General features: G+C 33.7%; 1 protein-coding gene across 2 annotated transcripts in view; it reads right to left on the bottom strand.

Annotated features, from left to right (window-relative positions):
* Positions 1–21,088, bottom strand: part of LOC109079841 (tetraspanin-9-like) — a 175,473-nt gene extending 154,385 nt beyond the window's left edge. The window contains exon 1 of one of the 2 annotated variants that reach the window (XM_042744332.1): positions 20,837–21,088. The gene's annotated coding sequence lies outside the window, so the exon portion shown is untranslated. The remainder of the gene's footprint in view (positions 1–20,836) is intronic. The other variant, XM_042744333.1, reaches the window with a different exon arrangement.
* Positions 21,089–21,516: the final 428 nt, after the last annotated feature.

The raw sequence follows: 21,516 nt of genomic DNA, 5'->3' as shown, positions 1-21,516 counted from the left end.
TTAACGTATACTTTTATTCAGCATGGATGTATTAAATTGATCAAAAGTGAGTTTTTATATATATATATATATATATATATATATATATATATATATATATATATATATATATATATATATATATATATATATATATATATATATATATATATACTTTATAAATGGTATTCTTTTGAACTTTCTATTCATTAAAAAAATCCTGGAAAAAATGTATTAGTGTTTTACAATATTTTCAATTAAATGAATTCAATCTTGTTGAGCATATGAGCATAAGAGACTTCTTTTTCAAAAAATAACAGCACAATCATATTGCCATTGCCAATATAAAAAAAACAACCAGATAATCTAATGCAATCAAGGTGGACAGATGAATTTGGGACATACTACTAAAAGCACACTGCCTCTGTGTTCACACACAAGAGAGACTGGCAACCCTGATCATGTAGAAACCTTTTCTGCTAAAAGACATGATCGACTTTGACCCTCACTGAAAATTGCAATGAAAACATTACGGCAGACTGGAGAGGTTTGCTGAAAGGGGACATTTATGAAGAGAATATATAAAGGTTAAGTCCAATTTCTGAACGTGATCTTTTGTGGGGCTGGACATACAGGCCGACCAGTGAAAGCAAACACATCAGGTTAAAGAAAAAAATAAACCATGGTTAATAATATGGTATGCTAACAGAAACGCTGCAGGCCCTATTACTGCCATCACAATAAACACTGTGTCCTCGGCCGCCTACTCCAGGGAGACGATAACTGCAATCAGGATACTGAATTGCTTCGGATGAAAAGTATCTGCTACATGGCAAGGAAACTTTAAACACACACATAGCCATTAAGACAGAGTAATACCTTGTCTGGTGTCCATGGTGCAATACAGATCGCCATAACCTTCCCTAACAATGGTGATGCATCCACTTTAGCGCTTAATTAGGAGGAAAACAAGCATAACAATTCTTGTCCAAATAAATAAATAAATAAAATAACTTTCTTATAAAATGTTGTATGTTCACAAATTTGAGAAGTTTGTCTAAAATCAGCACTACAGTCTGTTATTTGCTAATAAAAGGCACTAGAGTATGACTGACCTAGTTTGTAGTCAGTTATTTGTTCCCCAATCCATGAAGCACCTGCATGAATCTAATAAAAGAATCTAAAATGAGATGCTCATATTTTCTCAATTTATCACTGTCGTAAAAGCGTGGCTTCCAGGGGTTGAGAATTGGAGTGATGAGGCTGTAATTAAACAAAAAGGAAACTAATAACAACAATAAATATTATTTTTATTAATAATAATAATAATTAATAACAACAACAACAACAACCATTATTATTATTATTATTATTATTATTATTATTATTATAAACACACACACACACACATATATATACATATATATATATATACACATACATGTATGTGTGTGTGTGTGTGTGTATATATACATAAATGCCTCTCATTCTAACATGTTGATTTGGTGATCAAAACACATTTCTTATCAATCTTGAAAGTGTGTGTTCAGGATTCTTTGAAAATTTCAAAATAACAGCATGTATTTGAAATAGAAATCTTTTGTAACATTAGAAATATTTTCAGTCACTTTTGATGAATTGAACATGTCCTTGCTGAATAAAAGCATTCACTCATTTCAAAATTTTACCCAAACTGACCCAAACCCTTGGAACAGTAGTATATAAAGGGTTTGACTGCAAAACTAAACTAAACAGAAGAAAAAAAAATCAAATTAATCAAAATAGTTTTGCAAATGTCATTTTGAATGCATGCAGTCAAAGGTGATAACAAAAGATTTTTAGATGCGTATGGTCCCTCAGTGGCCATCCATGTTTCTTTTCAAAAAGTTTAATTCCAAGACATGAGAATGCACAAAATTGGCAAATGTAATTCAGAGAGCATCATCGTCCCTCACTGCGGGACGTGCTTAGCTCTGTTCCATTACATGCTGCAGATAAAGTGGCTTAAAGGTTGAGTGCAAATATCACACATATTTTACAATTTAAAAAAAAAAAATGAAACCTTCTCTAAGCTGATAACTTCCTGATAAATTTTCTCACTAGTTAACTAACAAAAGAAACTTCAGTTATTATTTGACATTGTGTGCTGCTGAATAATTCATGTCCTCGAGAGTCAGGCAGGAAAGCTCGGTGTCATTCTTTATACTCATTAAAGAAAAATAATAGACAGAAATGAACTTCAGACACTCATTCCAACAATGGAATCAACACATCACACCATGAATGGGCCAAGTTTATCATCACTCAACAGGTGTCACTGTGGATGTTTGTGTGTTAATGCATTCATCAACATCTTTAATCTGAAAATATCAAGTAAATGATGATTCCTCACAATATGACTCTTAACTTGAGGATCCAACCTGTTTGGGCAAGAGAAAAGACTTGTGCAAGGCCAGAACTGGCTAAATGCAAACCACTTGAGCTGCTCTCAAGGTTCCCAAAACACTTAAAGGCCTCTCATTGTTTGTTTGTTTCTTGCCTTTCGTAATTTAATTCAGTATTCCATTTAAATTAAACATGACCTTTTCCCTAATTTAAAGCATATGAAGAAATAAAAAAAAAACATTAATAAGTCAGAGCAAATGGCGTGTTTGATCACACTGCAAACTGCAAAAAGTTGCCATCAACTTTGAGTTGTAGAGGAAGAATTATCAACTTGAACTTGTTCTGAAACTGCTTTCATCAGCTTTCCCTCCTAGTACAAACACCTGACAAAACCTGGGTGTAGGACTCTCTGTCCTGGCAATGCCCATTCGCACTGCTGTTCAGAGCCAGATGTTACTATGCGTCTCAGCTCCAGGCAGTGAATACTTCCGTTACCTGCCTCAGGGACCACAGTCACAGTGGGCAATCAGGGATCTTCAGAAAGCTGCCAGTCCAGCATACCAAACAGGGCATCTATATTCTCAGCAGACAGACATGGCACAAATTTGGACTTAAATTTAGCAACCATTTTGTCAGCATTCAATGCTGAGAGAACACATTGTGTATGTGTGTGTTTGTGAATACATAAGAGTTCTACACTCCTTTTTAACTTCTGTGGGATAGTTAGTTCAGTTTCATAGTTCATCCAACTTACCAACATTGTTGTTGTCGTTTCAAACATTAAAGACTTTCTTTCTTGGACTGGAACACAAATGAGATGTTTTGGAGAACGCAGTTATTTTTTCATGGAATGACTATAAATGGGGAATGATGGTTTAAAACCATCAAAAATAAGCACACACAACCAGCACGCTATATTTCAACTTTTCTTTCAATCATCCAATAGCTTTGACCAAAATGTAAGTCCTTATTCACTTATAATCTTCGAAAATTAATAAGTCAGACTGATTGTGTGAACTAGTTCAAATGATTCATTAAAAAGATCCAACTTAAAAGACTGATTCGTTCACAAAATCAGGCATTAAAACACGGGTGGGTATCAAGATTTTAAAAGAGCAATGACTTAAATTTTAGTCTGTTCCTCACACAAAAATATCTTGATGTTTATGATGCTTTTATGGTCATTTTCTATATTCCTTTTGATTCTTAACATCCCATGCCCTCATTCTCTCCATCACATAACAGCCAACAAATTTACCAACCAGCTACATTCTTCAAAACATCATCTGTTGTGCCTAAAAGAAAGAACATGAGAATTACTATTTTGGGGTAAACGATCACTTTCGAATCCATTTATAGCCTTGACACTTTTCCTACCTTTCCATCTAGGGCATTTGTAAAACTGAATTACACCAAAATAACATTCACTTTGCGCTTGACCTCAATGCATTATTGTAATTTATAAGCTAATGTCTAATTTAGCCTCTAGTGCTTTGCTGACACTTTGAAGTTTACACTGCATGCTTTTAAACACCCCCACTTACATAAAATGTTAATTACTACCCTACCGAAATGCACTTTAATATCGTCCTGCTCAATTTTTGATGCTGTACAGGTAAAAAATTCTCTGCAGAGGAAATCTGCAATAGAAACTAGCCCAAAGAGACTACCTGACTGGAAGCAACACTACCCAGACAGCCAATCTCACACTGTAGTTTTTCAGCTCACCATCCCATTCACAGAAAAACCCACAGACAATTACACTATGAATGAAGAATTATGTCTAGAGAGAGAGAGAAATGCATGAAAACTTGATTTTGACCCAATTACTTTAATAACCCCCTTATGTTATTTTTCAACAGGGCATACTGACCCATTTTCTTAATTGTTTTACAAAGGAAATGTTTAATGGAACCAGCCTCTTAATAAGTAGGTCATGTGTAAAAAATAATAATTACAAAAAAAGTCAAGGTCATTTCGGACCATTGATTTAAAAGAGCATGGTGTGCTCTCATCAGGTTTGACAGGGAAATTGATGGAGGCTGGAGTGCATGTGGAACCAAACGTGCTGAAAAAAGACAATGTAACTCATTTTTTAGTCCTCTGGTTGATCCTTTGAAAGGATGACAGGGAAACTCTAACTGTTCAAATGTGCAGGTTATTATTGGCAGCAACAAATTCCTTGATCCAAAAAAATAGAGTATTAAAAACATAAATCATTTTCTTGACCAGGAGCCGCACTGTTAAAATCAAATAACAGCTTCTATTTTAGGACATCATACCAAAAATATTACAACTTTAATGCCCTGCAAACTTTATGCATGACAAAATACCACATGGCTGGCTCCTAACAAAATGGTTTTCAGTATTCCACATGTGTTTTATGGTCCTGAAACCTTTCTCAGTCATAGCCTATGAAAACCAATGTGACGAAGATGGGTTCATATCAATAAATTATGACATTATAATACTGTTTTCAACAAACTGAACCAAATATTGATAAAAATTGCTGAAAGTATGACAAAAATAATAAAGCCAGTCTAGCAAAGGAGAAAGGTTTCTAAATGAACTATTATTTTAGATGCAACCTTACAGGTTTACGTTGCCAAATAACTACACATGCACTGCGTTCTTCATTTTTCCATCTAGAAATTTCTAGAATTATTCTAGAAATTTCAGAATATCCTGTTTCACTCTTAAGTAAATAATAAAAAAAACAAGGAAATAAATACAATCAATGAAGTATAAGCAAATGAAATAAGTAAATAAAAAATATATATTTTTAATTTACACATTTTTTATAAGCAAGCAAAAGTAAATATTAAAACTGACTAAATGAATAATACATGAATACAAATTAAGTAAATAAGATAATAAACTTAGTAAATGAAAAAAATAAGTCAACAAGAATAAAGTAAAATAATAAAAGTAAAAATAAATAAAAATAAGTTGAATAAAAAGCAACTAAGTACATAAGTAAAAATAAAAGTAAATAAATACAAATAAAAAATAAAAATAGTAATAAAATAAGTAAAAGAGTAAGTGAAAATAAATAAAAATGTAATAAAATTAATAAGTAAAAAAAAATTGTGTGGTGGGGTGGGGGCTATCACTAAGTAGCCTACTTCAAGTTACACATCTCGGACATCATGTTGTAAAACTCAAGCTGACAAAGGTGAAGACAATCACCTCTGCAATCTGCATGGTATGTGATCAATATCCTGTAGGCATCTGTCTTTAGTGCTGCTAAACTTGACGGGACCAAAAGCAGAGCCAGGTTGCATTCCATGCTATCATGACTGGACGAGCACGAGTCTCCCCTCAGCAGCTGCTCTGTGACTCTGTGGTGAATCATTTTTATTTCCTTTTCCTCCTCTTTTCTTGAATCCTGGTGTACGTTCCCATGCCCACAGCCTTTCCCGAGCCACAACACATGCTCAAATACTTCATTTACTGCTCAGCCGCAAAGCACTGCTTTGTTTCCCCTTTCTTATTCTCTATCTTTTGGAAAAAAGTACACTGCTGTACGTGGCATTTTTAATAGAACCATTCCTACATTTTATTCTGGAATTTTCCAGCGAGACCCCATATCATTAATGACTTTTGGTTGTTTTTTGTAGTTGTTGTGGCTTGGAATAGAGGTCTGCACAGTGTGTAGTTTTAAAAACAGCGACAGTCATTATTTCTGCTTAACCTTGTTTGCATTGATCCTCTTTGGGAAACACTGTGTCACACAACAGCACACTCTGTTCTTGCACCGGAGGGCACCGGAGAACTTTTGAAGTGTCTCTGTAGACATGGACACACACACACACACACACACACACACACACACACAGATGTTTAAATACAATTACAGACTACATTGGAAATCTCTTTTTCAGGTCTGGTATTACCAGTTCTGGCATTACCCCCTAAAACTAGAAAGGCCTTAAAAGTAACTTAAAGGGGTCATATTATTCATTTTCCCTAAATCATTGTACCTATAAATGTTATGTTAATAAGAGTTTTTGTGCTAAAACATCATTTTAAAAAAAATGCTTATATATGCTATGTCTTTATGACTTTCATTAATTACTCAAGCACTTTATCACAATTTTCTTTTTGGGACAAATAACGTTTTCACTGTCCCATCTTTCAATAACAGCCTATTTTCAAAGCCTGCATTACATTTAGACACATTCACAAAAATTCCATCCTGCAATGTGCAAACCATAGTCTGAAATGAAAATTTAGCCAACTTTCCTAACATTGGGATCCTTAAGAGGTAATAAAAGATATTGCCAAAGCAGAAAAAAAAAGAATAATAATGATAATAACTTAGTTTAGATTATTATTACTTTATTATTTGATTTATATTAATATTTGATTTATGATTTATTATTATTATTATTATTATTATTATTAAATAATTTTTAATTGTATTCTTATTTTATTGTATTATTTTGTTTTAGTATTAATCATTTTATATTTTATTATTTTTTATTTTATTATCATTTATTGTTATTATTATATTATTTATTTATTTTATCTTTTTTATTTTATTATTATTTTATCTATCTTTTTTATTTTATCATTTTTTATTTTTTTCTTCTATTATTATTATTATTATTTTATTTGAATATTATTATTATTATTATTATTATTATTATTATTATTATTAGTTTTATTATTTTTAAGGGTTTTGTTTGCTTGGGTAATTGTTGTTGTTAAATAACACAATAACACTATAAAAAACAAAAACAAATAACAAAAACTGCATAATATTCATCATCATATGTTCATCATTTACGTAAAACAAAAGGGAATCACACAGGATTAAAACAACCCTGAATCAAGGCTAACTGGCTGATAAAGAGGGCAAGTGATATAAAGAGTCTGACTAATAAACTTTATATGTAGGTGAGTATCTGCCGGTTAAAAGTGCTTCCTGCATGAATTGTTCTATTAATTGCTTTAAGTCAAGGTTAACCAGAACAACACAATCTTGTATTCAAATCAGTGATGCTGAGGTCAAACATCAGCGTATTTGGTAAATCTCAGTCCTGTATTTCTAGACTGTGGTAAATATTTCCATCTACTCCCAACATTGATCTCCTATACCCTCTGAAGACCAACCATCAGTGTTGGCTTTACTTGGCTTACATTCAGTAGATACACCAGTGCGATTGCATGCCCTCTCCTTGACACCCTCTGTTCACTGGTCTGCTGCTGAGCGCCAGACAATGGGTGTGGAGCTCATTCAGTTTCCCCTCATTGAAAGTCTTATCCAAACACAGCTAATGCATCACAACACATCCTGCCAAAGCCAGCCAGTACACATTCAATCTCCCATATGAAGCAGCAAAGCATCATGGAATGAGAGGCAGTTACATAAGTTTTGTGTAAATGTCTGTATCATCTGTGAGAGACCATTCATTTCTCCACCCACCTATATCATGTAACAAATGTAATACCTTTACAGTGGACTTGATGAGTCAGTAATTATAGAAAATACTATATGTGAAACATCCAAACCCTATGGGCTAGATCGATCAAACTACTTAAATCGGCATGAGTCAGCTTTGAAAACTCAGCTGTGCATCACAGGAATAAATTATTTTTCAAAGTATTTTAAAATAGCAAACCATGATTTTAAATTGCAATAATATTTTACAATATTACTGTTTTTTTTCCTGTATTTTTAAAATCAAACAAATGTCACCTTGATGAGCATAAGAGACTGCTTTATGCTCATAAAAAAATTGTACTGATTCCAAACTATTGATGGAATATAAAAATAAATATATATAAAGGCAAATAAATTATATTAAAGTAAACGTGTGTGTGTGTGTGTGTATATATGTGTGTGTGTGTGTGTGTGGTGTGTGTGTGTGTATGTCTGTATATATATATATATATATATATATATATATATATATAATATATATATATATATATATATATATATATGTATATATATATATATGCACATAAAAACACACAATTTGAATGTAAAACATTACAAATTACTTTAGATATTAATACAATTTAACAAAATACAAAAAAATAATACTGTTAAAAACAATGGTTAAATATATTTTAAAATATATTATATTATTAAACAGTAGAATTACACAAAAAAATGAATTTAAAATGTATGTACGCATCACACATACATTTAAATTATTTTTGAACTGCTTTAAACACTCCAAGCATAATACAGAAAAGACAGAATAATACATAAAGAGAGATTAATCACCAGCCATGTTGAAATACACTCGCATCAAAAATGGTTTTCGACAGCAATATCCAACTTTGAACGGTGATATACAGCTCTGTCATGTTTTTTTATGTGAGTGCGCTTTCTCCAAGGATTTGCCATATCAATCAGTCAGACAGGCTATTCACCATGATGAGAAATGAGGGATGGAGCGGCTAAAGATGGTCATCACTATGAGGACATCATTCATGGGAGGTCAGTAGTAGCGGTGTGGCCAGATGGCTGCAACCTCAGATGCAGAAAAATATGACTGCTCTCAGAAGCAGTCAGGCACTCAACCACAGGCTTTAGATCATTTTAAAGCTGACATGAGAATTTTATTATACAAAAAGCAACAAGGATTATACTCACAATCAGAACATATTTGGTGTTGCCTGATAACTTGAAACATTCTAAATCCTAAAGATTACACTTTCAAATGAAGAAAAACTTAATTATGATATTAAGCAATGGAATAAATAAATAAATCAGTTTCATCCAATAATAAATGATCCAAGGAATGTTTCATTGAGTCATTCTATCCTTATTGACTGATCTGAATAAGAAACTGTTATGAAGTTATAATTCCAAAAATTAAATATGAACGATTCCTCTATAGACTTTCTAAGACTTTGATTATTTATAAGTAGTACAATGTCATTAGAAAAGTATAAATTTATTATTATTTTTTTTATTGCGCGTCATAAAAGAATCAGCAGACATATTTATTCTTAGTTTAAAGGAAATATTAATGTTAAAATATATATATATATATATATATATATATAAATATATATATATATATATATATATATATATATATATATATATATATATATATATATATATATATATATATATTTAAAAAAATCATGTGCAGAATCCATGCATGTGGACTTTTAAATTGTACACTAAAGTCACATAAAAATGTATCATAGCGCATTTGATGCAAAATAATAAAAGTCTAATAATTAAAGTTTAAGTAAAATGAAAAAAAAAAAAAAAAAACTATAATTTGAAATCTGCTCATCAATTAAAATAAATACATTTATAATTTTCCCCATTTATTTCCTTTGTGGAAAAACAAAGTGCCACTCCTCATCTTTTCACAGATCACACTAGTCCAGCTGTTTTCCTCTCACACTGGCAAACTGAGCAGATTGCAGACCCCACCACAACTAATAAATCCATGTAGAAAGAGAGGGGGACTCCTGGCTTTGCATAAGAGCTTCTGAATAAGTTTTAATAGGCTTAGAAAAGAGGTGATAAGATTTATGGAATTGCATCTGGAGCTGGTTAAATCACTGCTGTAAAAACAGGGCTTCAGTCCATCAAGATCACAAATGTTTCATGTCGGAAAGACTGAAAGCCAGGCTGTTCTCCAAGAGCTTCTCGATGAAATTCTCCTGATCGACAAATAAATTAACATTTATTTAAGCCATCAAGTAATGAAGCAAATGTTATTCCAGACTTGTTTTTATTAATATCACTGATCTCCATGAGCAAGTCCAATATTTGCAATATTATCATGATCTATTGTTAAACAGATGTGAGCTAAATTATTTCTTTTCAAACAATGGTAGGTCAACAGCAGGCAAAAAAACCTAAACCTAAACCACATGAAAAATGTCCATGACCACACTTATACTGGCTATTTTATGTTTTAAATGTCTTGTGGCCTATCAGATCTGCCACTTAGGCACTTAAAACGAAGTTAATTATAAACATAAAATGTTGCTATATAACTAGCAAGCTAACAGCACTACCAGGGATTTAAATTATGGAACTGTGCCACTAATATGGCTTAGCTTAAAGCTAAAGTGTGTCATTTATCAATATTTTTTAAAACTAATGTTATTTCGGTACCACTGAAAATCACAAACGTTATCAAACCAAAAATTAAACAAACAAGGATTAGTCTAACGAATCGTTCAGTTTTTAATCTGTACCGAATGGTTCAATACGAATACGGGTATCCTTACATTAATAATTTTTACTATTTAAAATCGCTGCTTTCTATTTGAATATGTGTGTCGTTACATCCCTAATTTTCACTATTTAAAATAGCTGCTTTCTATTTGAATAGATTTTAAAATTTAATTTACTCCTGCGATCAAAGCTAAAATTTCAGCATCAGTCTTCAGTGTCACACAGAAATCATTCTAATATGCTTGCTGTTCAAGAAACATTTTTTATTAGTATTATCAATATTTACAACAGTTGAGCACATTTTTTTCAGGATTCTTTGATGAATAGAAAGATCCAAAGATGAGCATTTATCTGAAATAAAAAGCTTTTGTAACATTATACACTATACCATTCATATATCCATGATGACTGTCCGAGGCAAAATTGCATAGAACATCTCTGTACGCTGCCACACCTTTGAATAGAAAAACAATCTCTCCAGAAACAACCAAAGCAACATAGCAATTATGAAGAGCATTCCAAAACACAGGACTAGAGCAGACATCCCAAAACCTGAGAAATAACCAGAAATCATGGTAGTTGAACTCAACAGTTTAACATATATCACATTAATATATTTGCCCATTTGATCACTTGATCATCTTTCTGCTACATATTCTGTTATTCTCGTAATATCTTCTAATGCATAAATCAGTCGTTTTAAACCCGTCTTACTGAGCTGATCTGTCTTATGATTGAGCTTTGCACAAAATATTCTTTACACATTGTGCAAAATCTGCAATCTGTCTAACAGCTTTTCTGACAACCAGCTATTAGACGTTTAAAAATAAAAATGGATTACTGAAACAAGGGCTAATGACTGACATATGAACCAAGCTAGAATTACAGAACACATTAGACTGACCCTGTTATGCATATCAATCATGTCTAAATTTAGCGTCTTCACATTATACATAATTACTGCCTTTTAAAAAGCATAACCAACAAGACATTTCTACTACACAAGAAAAGAAAAATCATTATAACTGGATGAATCCAAATGGTTCCTTCAAGAACCATTAAAAGGAAATATATGGTATATGGTAATCATCTAATAATTCATTTTTGCAAATGTATCAAGAAAGATCATGTGTGTATCATCTGAAATTCATCAGCTGCTGCAGACTAACTTAAAAGCACATTGTCGCTCAACAACCAAACAGATTATGTTACAGTGTGATTGTAAAACTAATGTACTGTTGCATAGTGGTTGACCAAGCCAACAGTTCACCAGTCAATCAGATAGAACCGACGCAAACTCTTATGAAGGCAACCTTTTTGAGGTCTTCCAAGAAAAACTATGACTGGTGTACTAATCAAACTCTGTGGTACGACCTCACATACTAGCTGATTTCACCAACCACGTATTTCAAGGGCTGTTCTGCTGGGAGGCATTGGCGTAAATCCAACAATTTGTGGTCTGGCCAATGTACTTTTGAATTGAGAAAAACAGCTAGATTGCTTGAGCTTTGATAAACCACCTCATGTTGCCTAGAGCTACACAAACAGCTTCAACAATTATTCACCTTCCTTGAATTCAAAATACAATTACAATTTTGCAACCCATTTGCTTTCAATTGAAATACAGGAACTGAAACATAATTCAACAGGCTTTCTTAATGGCTCACAACCCTTTACAAGACACAAAACACTCAAGTAATGTCAATTAATGCCCAATGTCTTTGGCATTGAAAAACCCTGTTATATATGTATATACTGTTATATATGTATATACTGTGTATATAATTTGTATATATATATATATATATATATATATATATATATATATATATATATATATATATATATATATACACACACACACATATATACACATACACACATATATATATATATACACATACACATACATATTTATATATACACACACACACATATACATACACACATACACATATATATACACACATATATATACACATATATATACACACATATACACACACACATATATATGTATATATGTATGTGTGTATGTATATATCCTGTATGCTCATCAAGGCTGCACTTATTTGATCAAAAATACAGTGAGAAAAAAATTATATTTTGAAATATTATTACGATGTAAAATAACGTTTATTTTTTTTGTATTTTAGTATACATTAAAATCGAATTTATTCCTGTAATGCCAAGTTGAATTTTCAGCATCATTACTTCAGTGTCACATGATACTTCAGAAATCATTCTAATATGCTGATTTATTATCAGTGCTGGAGACTGTTGTGCTGCAGGATTCTTTGATGAATAAAAAGTTAAAAAGAAGAGCATGTATTTAAACTAGAAATCTTTTCTAACAATATACATTACCATTCAAAAGTTTGGGGTCAGTCAATTTTTATTCCTTCTTTTTTTGAAAGAAATTAAAACTTTTATTCAGCAAGGATGTGTTACATTGAAACGAAGTGAAAGCAAAGATTTATATTGTTAGAGAAGATTTATATTTTGAATAAATGCTGTTCTTTTTAACTTTTTATTCAAAGAATCCTGAAAAAAGTATTGCCGTTTCCAAAAAAATATTTGGCAGCACAACTGTTGCCAGCATTGATAATTCTAATAATAAATCAGCATATTGGAATGACTTAAGGATCATGTGTCACTTTATACTGGAGTTACGGCTGATGGAAATTCAGCTTCATGAATTTCATCACAGAATATAAATTATATTTTAAAGGATATTAAAATAGAAACCATTATTTTATATTTTAATAACATTTTGCAAGATTACAGTTTTTTTCTGTTTTTTTTTTAAATCAAATAAATGCAGCCTTTAAAAATTTTTTTTTTTTTAAAAAGTCTTACTAATCCCAAACTTTTGAACAGTAGTGTATGTGTTTGTATGCTTAAAAAGAGAAAAGTAAGTCAGAATTCGAGTGTTCCAGACGTGTACCAAGTGCCATTTACCGCAAAGTGACAAAAGTATGAAAAATATGGTATTGATATTACAGCTCACTTCAATAGAAGTGGTTTATATAGCATCTAATTCCACATGACCTTAAAAAGTTCACCTGAGGACAAGAAAAAAATGATCTCAGCCTTTTCTAATGTATTCCTGTAATGCAGAATGACATTAATAAAAAAAAAAAGTGTTTAAATGACTAAATGACAAGGCAGTCTCTTGGGAAACTAGCAGGATGAGCGATGGCAAGCATTCAATCTGCCAATACCGTATGTCCAGTAATGTGATACAGGAGAAACCTCAGGAATGAATTAGTGTGATTGAGAAATAAATGGTCCAGGACTACCGGCTCTACAGGGACACGAGGCAATCAAAAAGCTTTCTGCTGCCTTCTGATACGCTAATGACTGCACTAAAGCGACGTCAAATATGGTTTATATCAGGTCTACAGACGTAGCCGCGTAGCTGCCAAACAAATCGCCTTCAGTTGCTCTCTTAAGATCTCACAGGCCTTCTGGAACACCAGGAAAGGGGTCTAATTTTTTTAAGCTGAGGCAAAACAGGAAAGACACATTTGTTAAGCATTCACAAAGCTGCATATCTGATAAGTGGAACAATATCAGTTTCTGGTGTGCTGAGACTGTCAGCAACAAGTTTTAACATGTCATCAACAGCACACATCGTACATTACTTTACCTTCCCAAACTGCTCACTTCCTCCCTGTTAAGAATAAAGAATCAAATTCCCAGTGATAATAGGGCCAAGTAATACTTACCCACGTCTTTAATCGCCACAGAGAGGTAGTAATTCCAAAAAGGCTTGAACTATGTAGAGGCTCACAAAAGTGCTTTTGAACCAAGTGCTGGCAGAGAGGGACACAAGGGATGGTTGTGCCTTGCCAATAAGGTCCCTTTGTGTGCAGTTAGCTGGGTTTCATTCAGGTAGGGAGGATGGCTCTCCAGGGCCCCATTCTCCATCCCACTGTGCTCGCATGCACCACTCTGCATGCATTTCTAGGTACAGAAGTCCAGTTTTTCACATTCAGTTCATATTTTGGGAAGTTTTGATATGTGAACAGCAAATGTGTGTAATCAATGTTGAACTAGAGAAACTAAAGAATATAAAACTACTAAAGAACAAAGGAAGAGATGCGTAATCTTTGGTTATGTAATCTCATTATATTGTGTTGGTTATAAAGCCTACAAAAATCAGGATATGCAAAGTATAATTGCATGGTAATATGTAAAGTCTTTATTGCTATAGAAACTCAACAGGTTGATTAGGACCCTAGGGTAAAAAGCAATGGCTGCAGACTTCCAAGAGAGTGACATGTACTTCACTCAAAAAGAAATGGTAAATGGACAATGGTACAAAACGGAAATTAAGCAAACATCATTAAAAATATTAAGAGTGAACATCTCACAGACTCTGAAAATGTTCACCATAGTCTTATGGTGTTTTATGGCTGGAGAGCCAAATGACACTAGAAATCCCCCAAAATGAATGACTCATAATAACCCTTCCTTCAAAAGCTTGCAATAAACTGTCTGTTGCAATGGTGCGTGTGGTTTCCCTCAATTTGCAGTGTGACACATCCAATGCTAAAGTCTGAGGCATCTGGCTTCAGTTAGTCAAACTCTTGTATTGTCTATGACACCATCATATGTGCCCTTAAACACACTCTGAACAAACTGTCACACTGCTTTGGCCTCCATACTGGGAGTAGAAACAGAGGGATGGAAGGCAGTACTGGAACTTTTGGCTGAAAGATCTCGGTCTTGGTTTTCAGTGGTCATTTTTCCTAACGATGATCTAATTCTCAACTCAAAATATGACCCACCAGAACGTGCTGTTGCATTGATGATGCAGTGGGAGAAAATCCAACTAAAAGATAATAAAAGTCACACTTCAGTCTGATCAGAAGAGCCCATATGCTTTGCATTACAGCAATGTAAGTCAATGTTCTCTAAGTGTCAGATGTCGCAGGAGCCTGATGGAATATAATTGTCATAACTTTTCTGAAACACAAAACTTGAAAATGTCAGTTGAAGTGATATGGCTGCTAGAACAAGAGAAATATGTCGTTTTCAGTTTAAAATACATTTCAGACATCCAATCAGTTCCATAAAGTACCATGCGTGCTTTAAAACTTTCACCAAATATACTAAAATGTGCCATCTTGCAATGAAGCAAATGCTTGTAAGAAGCACAAACATCTTATCTGCCCATTGTGTAGCATATTTTCTCCATTTATTCACATAATTTATCTAAAATAGTTTCAATCAATCTAAAAAGCAGAAAGGAGCCAAAGAAAATAAGTGCAATAAATGCATTATTTACGTGAATTACTTTTTAGGTGACACTCTGGATGACGTGAAGTGAAGTGAAGTGAAGTGACGTGACATACAGCCAAGTATGGTGACCTATACTCATAATTCGCGCTCTGCATTTAACCCATTCAAAGTGCACACACACAGCAGTGAACACACACACACCGTGAACACACACCCGGAGCAGTGGGCAGTCATTTATGCGGCGGTGCCCGGGGAACAGTTGGGGGTTCGGTACCTTGCTCAAGGGCACCTCAGTCGTGGTATTGCCAGTCCGAGATATATTATAACATATGTAACTACTGGTCAAAGTATTTTTCTTATTCTGCTAGTATGTGACAGTAAAGACACTTAAAATGTTACAAAAAATAATTCTATTTAAAATAAAAGCTGTCCTTTTAAAAGTTAGAAAAGATTCCTGAAGACTGGAGTAATGGCTTCTGAAAATTTGGCTTTGCCATCACAGGAATACAATTATATTTAAAATCTTACCAACCCCAAATATTTTAACAGTAGTAGGCCTATATTATTTGTTATTATTATAGGCCTAATTCTGAATTGAGTATACCTAACTCAAAAACCAGACAGAGAGAGAAAAAGCTCAAGTTATAAGCCCATATTACAATGAAAACAACATCATTTGTCAAGTATGCAAAATAGTAGTAATTAGTTGTGCTTCGAAAAACAAGTTTCACTATTCCTACAGCTAATACTTATGTTAGGTTTCTAAACAAACCTCAGCACCTTTGGGCAACCAATATGAATAATATTTCAAATCATACTGCTTGTTGAGTGGTGTGCTATTTTAAGACTTTTAAGATTTTAAGACCAGACTTGGGTCAAACTTTGGTAATTTAACAACCACCTAGAAATTATACAGAAGCTTAGCAACTAGAACAGACTTGAAACTGCATAAAACACGTTACGACACACTCATAACACCTTAAAATGGCAGAGCAATGCTTTGGAAACCAACCTGAACACGCAAGCATCATAGAGGTGTGTCAGGCACACATTAACACATCAACTGCGGTGCTGTTGAAAAAGCTCAAAACAGACATAAACCTACACGAAGGACAATTGCTTTCAATTGCCTATGAAAAACTGACTGGAAGGCCTACTCCACAGGGAACACTAAACATGTGGGTAACTTCTGTTAGAGGGTTTAATTGAAACAGGCACACATACAGCAAATAACACTTGAAACGGGTTGCTGGACTCAGTAAACAACATGCCATAAACCACTAGGCATCGGTGAGTTATCTACTAACACATGCACAAACACATTCATGGAAAAAACTCCAACCTTATCAACATCACATCTTCAGGAATTCATGTAGGGCCGCAAAGCGTAATATTTAAAACAGAAAGACTGCTCTTTTTTTCCTGTGTAACCAACACAGTCTGCTCTCCAAAATAGAAAGACTGTAAACAACCGCATGTGGCTGAGTCACACAGTGTCAAAATATAGACAAGAATGTACTTGCCATATAGTTATAACCATAACTGAGCTACATTACGGAGATATAGTAGATTAAGTAGAATATCCCCCCCAAAAAAAGAAAAGAAAAAAGAAAAGAAAAAAAGATCTATATCTATATCAAGATAAGATATAAAGAAAAGGCAATCCCAGAATGCATTGCAAAAAAAAGAAAAAAAAAATTCAGCCAAGATGGTTTACAGAAAAGCTAGAACTTATTATAAATACACTACCGTTCAAGTTTGGGGTCAAAAATATATATTTTTTTAAAGAATTTTGAAAGAAAGGATGCATTTATTTGATCAAAAATACAGTAATAACAGTGAAATATTACATGTTAAAATGACTTGTATTTTAACAGGTATTTAATTTATACCTGTGATGCAAAGCTGAATTTTCAGCATCAATACTATGGTCTTCAGTGTCACACGATCCTTCAGAAATCATTTTAATATCCTAATTTGGTGCTCAAGAAACATTTCTGTTTATTATCAATGTTAAAAACAAGTGATATTTTGCTTAACATATTTCAGCATAAATAGAAATATTAAGCATTTATATTAAATAGAAGTATTTTGTAACAGAAGTCTTTTTGTAAAACTTTAACCAATGTTTGTGCATTTTTCATGTTATTAGAATATGGCATAATTAGCTTAGCAGCATGAAAGCATCGAACTGTAGTCTACTGAAATCAAACAAGGCCAGAATGGCAGAATCTCACAGGAAGCCCCTCACAAATATGATTTTTTTTATATGACCTCTCAGCTCTGGTTAACACATTTTACCAAGTTTGAATGCATTCCACAAACTTTCCCTCAAAATAAATAACAAAATCTTCAATTTGGGCCAATTTATGACAGTTCAGTTAATATATAGCTGTTTTTGTTTAGGCTACAGTCAAGTGTACATTGTCTGCTCCACATCATGTAATACTATGACATCTATAGTGGTGATGTCACAGAGCCCAAATGCAGGCTAACTGCTCGAGATGTCATTATCTGTGCTTATGTCACACTGCTGTATGTGAAGTGTTAAGCTGAGCTTTCTTCTGTTTCTGCTAAGTCACAGCTTGAACTATCAGGCCAATGCTGTCCCGTACAAACAGAGGCACAGAGCAGCTCTTGTTCCCATCCATGACCAGTGATCCCAGCCTGCACTGAACAGCCTGGCACTGGGCGAGTGAGCCAATGAGGTCAAAGGGAGAACAAAACTGTTGATTTAACATCTGTGGACTCAGTGTGGGTGTGAGAGTGTGTAGATGTTTAGTCGGCTGGAGATAAAGGGAATGTTTGTGAACATCAGGCTGGAAAAACAGATCAATTAAGTATGACGACTTAGAGCTAGAGATGATGTAAACTACACTCCAACCAAAAAAAAAAAAAAACAAAAAAAAAAACAACAATGTATGATTCATTTATTCCAAAATGTGAATCACAAACCAAGTAGACTGAAAAAAAAAAATAGTGTAGGATTTATTTTTAAACGATTTTCAGTTGAACGAATGATTCAGTGATTCACTCAAAGACTTCATTTGTTTCATTACAGGTTGAATTAGTGTTTTTTAACAAACCTCTTGAATGAATGATTCAGTGAAAAACTTCACTTGCTTCATTACCGGATGAATCTGTGTTTTAGAATGAATCGCTTGATTGAACGAGTCAATAACAAATACTTTTTAACAATCACTTGTCGCCACCTACTAACAATGTAATCGATAAAATCTTTATTTGAAGCATCACGTTACTTTCAAAGGGCGATTTACTCAATTTTGATCAATGCATAGTTATCAGTGTTTTATATCTTATAATCTTTGTTTTATTCACAACTTTGCTAAATCATTGTTAATGGTGTAAGCTTTCATTTGGAAATACTCATTCAGAGTATGTGTGCAATGAAAAGCTTTGATGCCTTTTATATCAACATTTTAATCTTCCAACGGGAACTCCAATAAAGAGCTGAAAAACAATGAGATCCAGCAGAAGGGTTTGATTAGACTGAAAACTCAGCGTGGTGAGTTTAATCACAGGCTCTTTAAAAGAGAGGACGATGAAGCTGTTGGGGAGGGGACTCATCAGCCACAAAAAACTGGTGCCACGTGCCCTCCCTGCAGCAAAGAGGATATTGCCCCTTGTGTTCCCCCAGCAGAAGGCCTTGAAGAACAGTGGTCATGAGGACCGCCTGCTCCGGCAGGATGCACAACAGGAATGTGAGGGTCAGGGTCAAAGGGATACATGCTGATCTTCTAGACTGTAAACACAACAGTCATTTCTGAGACCACATGGACACAAACTCAGAATAGTGAGGCTGTTTACGCAAGGACAAAAAATCCCTGCTGTGGACGAACAGCTCTGAAAGGAGCATCAGATAACTTCAGCATTCCTTGAAATAGGGGCCATTAAGTGCAGGGCCAGGAGTGTTTAAAGGAAACGATCCCAAATGAGAAATATTTGATAAAACACCAGAATCAGCCATTCAGTCTGGCTAAATCATTCTGTGTATCCGCATGAGCTTCAGAAGTCTTGATTTGACCATGCATGTGACAGCTGAAAACATGTGACTCTGAAGTAGATATTGTCTCCACTGGCTACTTTAGAGCATATTGATCTCTTCTCAGCTGTTGTCTCTCAAAGAGCTCTGAATTTAAGCTTTGATTCCTGAAATACCTCTGCGTCTGCGCTCTAACATTCCTCACTCGCGTCCAGCGAAGATCTCAAACTCTTACAACTCTCTTTACATGCTATATATTGTATAATATACCGCTTTTGGAGACATTTCTTTCATTAATAAGTCCCTAAAGATCAGAAGTCTTAACAGATTAATAGTTCACATCCAAATGATTATAAAATTTTACCAGTGCTTATTTAGAATATGCCTGGTATACTATATGTTGAAAATTCGATTAAACAGCACACCGTAAAAATGGGAATAAGATGATTCATAAAGCATGACAGATAGATAGATAGATAGATAGATAGATAGATAGATAGATAGATAGATAGATAGATAGATAGATAGATAGATATGCTTTTATTATCTGAATAAATATATTCATTATAATACATAATAATATTTTACATATAATATAGTCTCATGTCCGTTCATCCTTTCTTACTTATCAATATTTAAAAGAAAAACATTTTATAGTAAAATGGAATATTTTTGTGTATATGGTATGGTAACAGTTAACCAATGAACAGGTTTTTTCTGTATCATTCTAATCTATTTTTCTGTTAAAAAAAAAAGTTTACTGTGTTAATGCATTTAGAATTTCTGTAAACAGGTTGTTATGTTGCAACATTCTTTTACAAAGCAACTTTGTAAATGTTTTTTGAAGGTTATTAATCATCACACCTAGGGCAGACATCAGTAGGAGAACTTTTCCAACAGGTAAACAGTCCTGTAGAGCCATTTAAAGTCCTCAGTAGATAAAAACACAAACAACCGACATACACACGAGTATTCAGCGTCACCAGTGCACAATAAAACTCATTCATCACGACCCTTTATCAGTTTACTTCACATTAACATGCTCTTACCTGTCTGGCGTCTGATCCTGGAAGCGTCTGTCAAACACTCAGAGACCAAAACAAAGTTTGGAGTGGGTGAAACTCTTTCCTCCGCGTGCACTTCAACTCTGCATTCCGACTGAGCGCTGCTACAAACTTTCGGAGTCACTAATATGAGGCAGAAATGTGATTCTGACATACAGCGAATCCTCTCCTGCTTCTGAGCCCCTCACAGCTGCATGGACTCTCGAGTCCAGTGGAAGCGGAAATGCGGCGCAGCGGCTGGAAGAGGTTTACTGACTCCTACAGGCGTGACTGCTGCTCTTTTTATGGATGAAGTTTAACAGGGTCACGTTCTCTGCTTTCACTAAATATCCTGAACAGAAATGAAACAGTTTTATGCTGGCCATGTGACGTTTTTGCACGCATTTGAACATTTGAACCTTATATAAATAATAAAAAGCTATGATATTGCTATTAAAAGAGTTTTCAGGCATTCCCAGGGGAATATTTATTGACTACAAAGCAACCAGGGAACCTTCTCAGAACTTTGGTTAACGTTCCGGCAAAGTTCTCTTAAATTATTATGTACCTTCTTCCAGTAACGTTAAAAGAACGTTAATTCAAATTGATCTGGTCTTTAATAATGCTCAAAACGTTAGCACAAAAACTGTTTATTGAAAGTTTTCTCAATGTTTAAGTTGGATATT

The sequence above is a fragment of the Cyprinus carpio genome, chromosome B18 (genome assembly GCF_018340385.1).
Source record: "Cyprinus carpio isolate SPL01 chromosome B18, ASM1834038v1, whole genome shotgun sequence".
Lineage (NCBI taxonomy): Eukaryota > Metazoa > Chordata > Actinopteri > Cypriniformes > Cyprinidae > Cyprinus > Cyprinus carpio.
The sequence above is the reverse complement of the archived record's forward strand: the minus strand, read 5'-3'. Positions and strand labels throughout refer to the sequence as shown.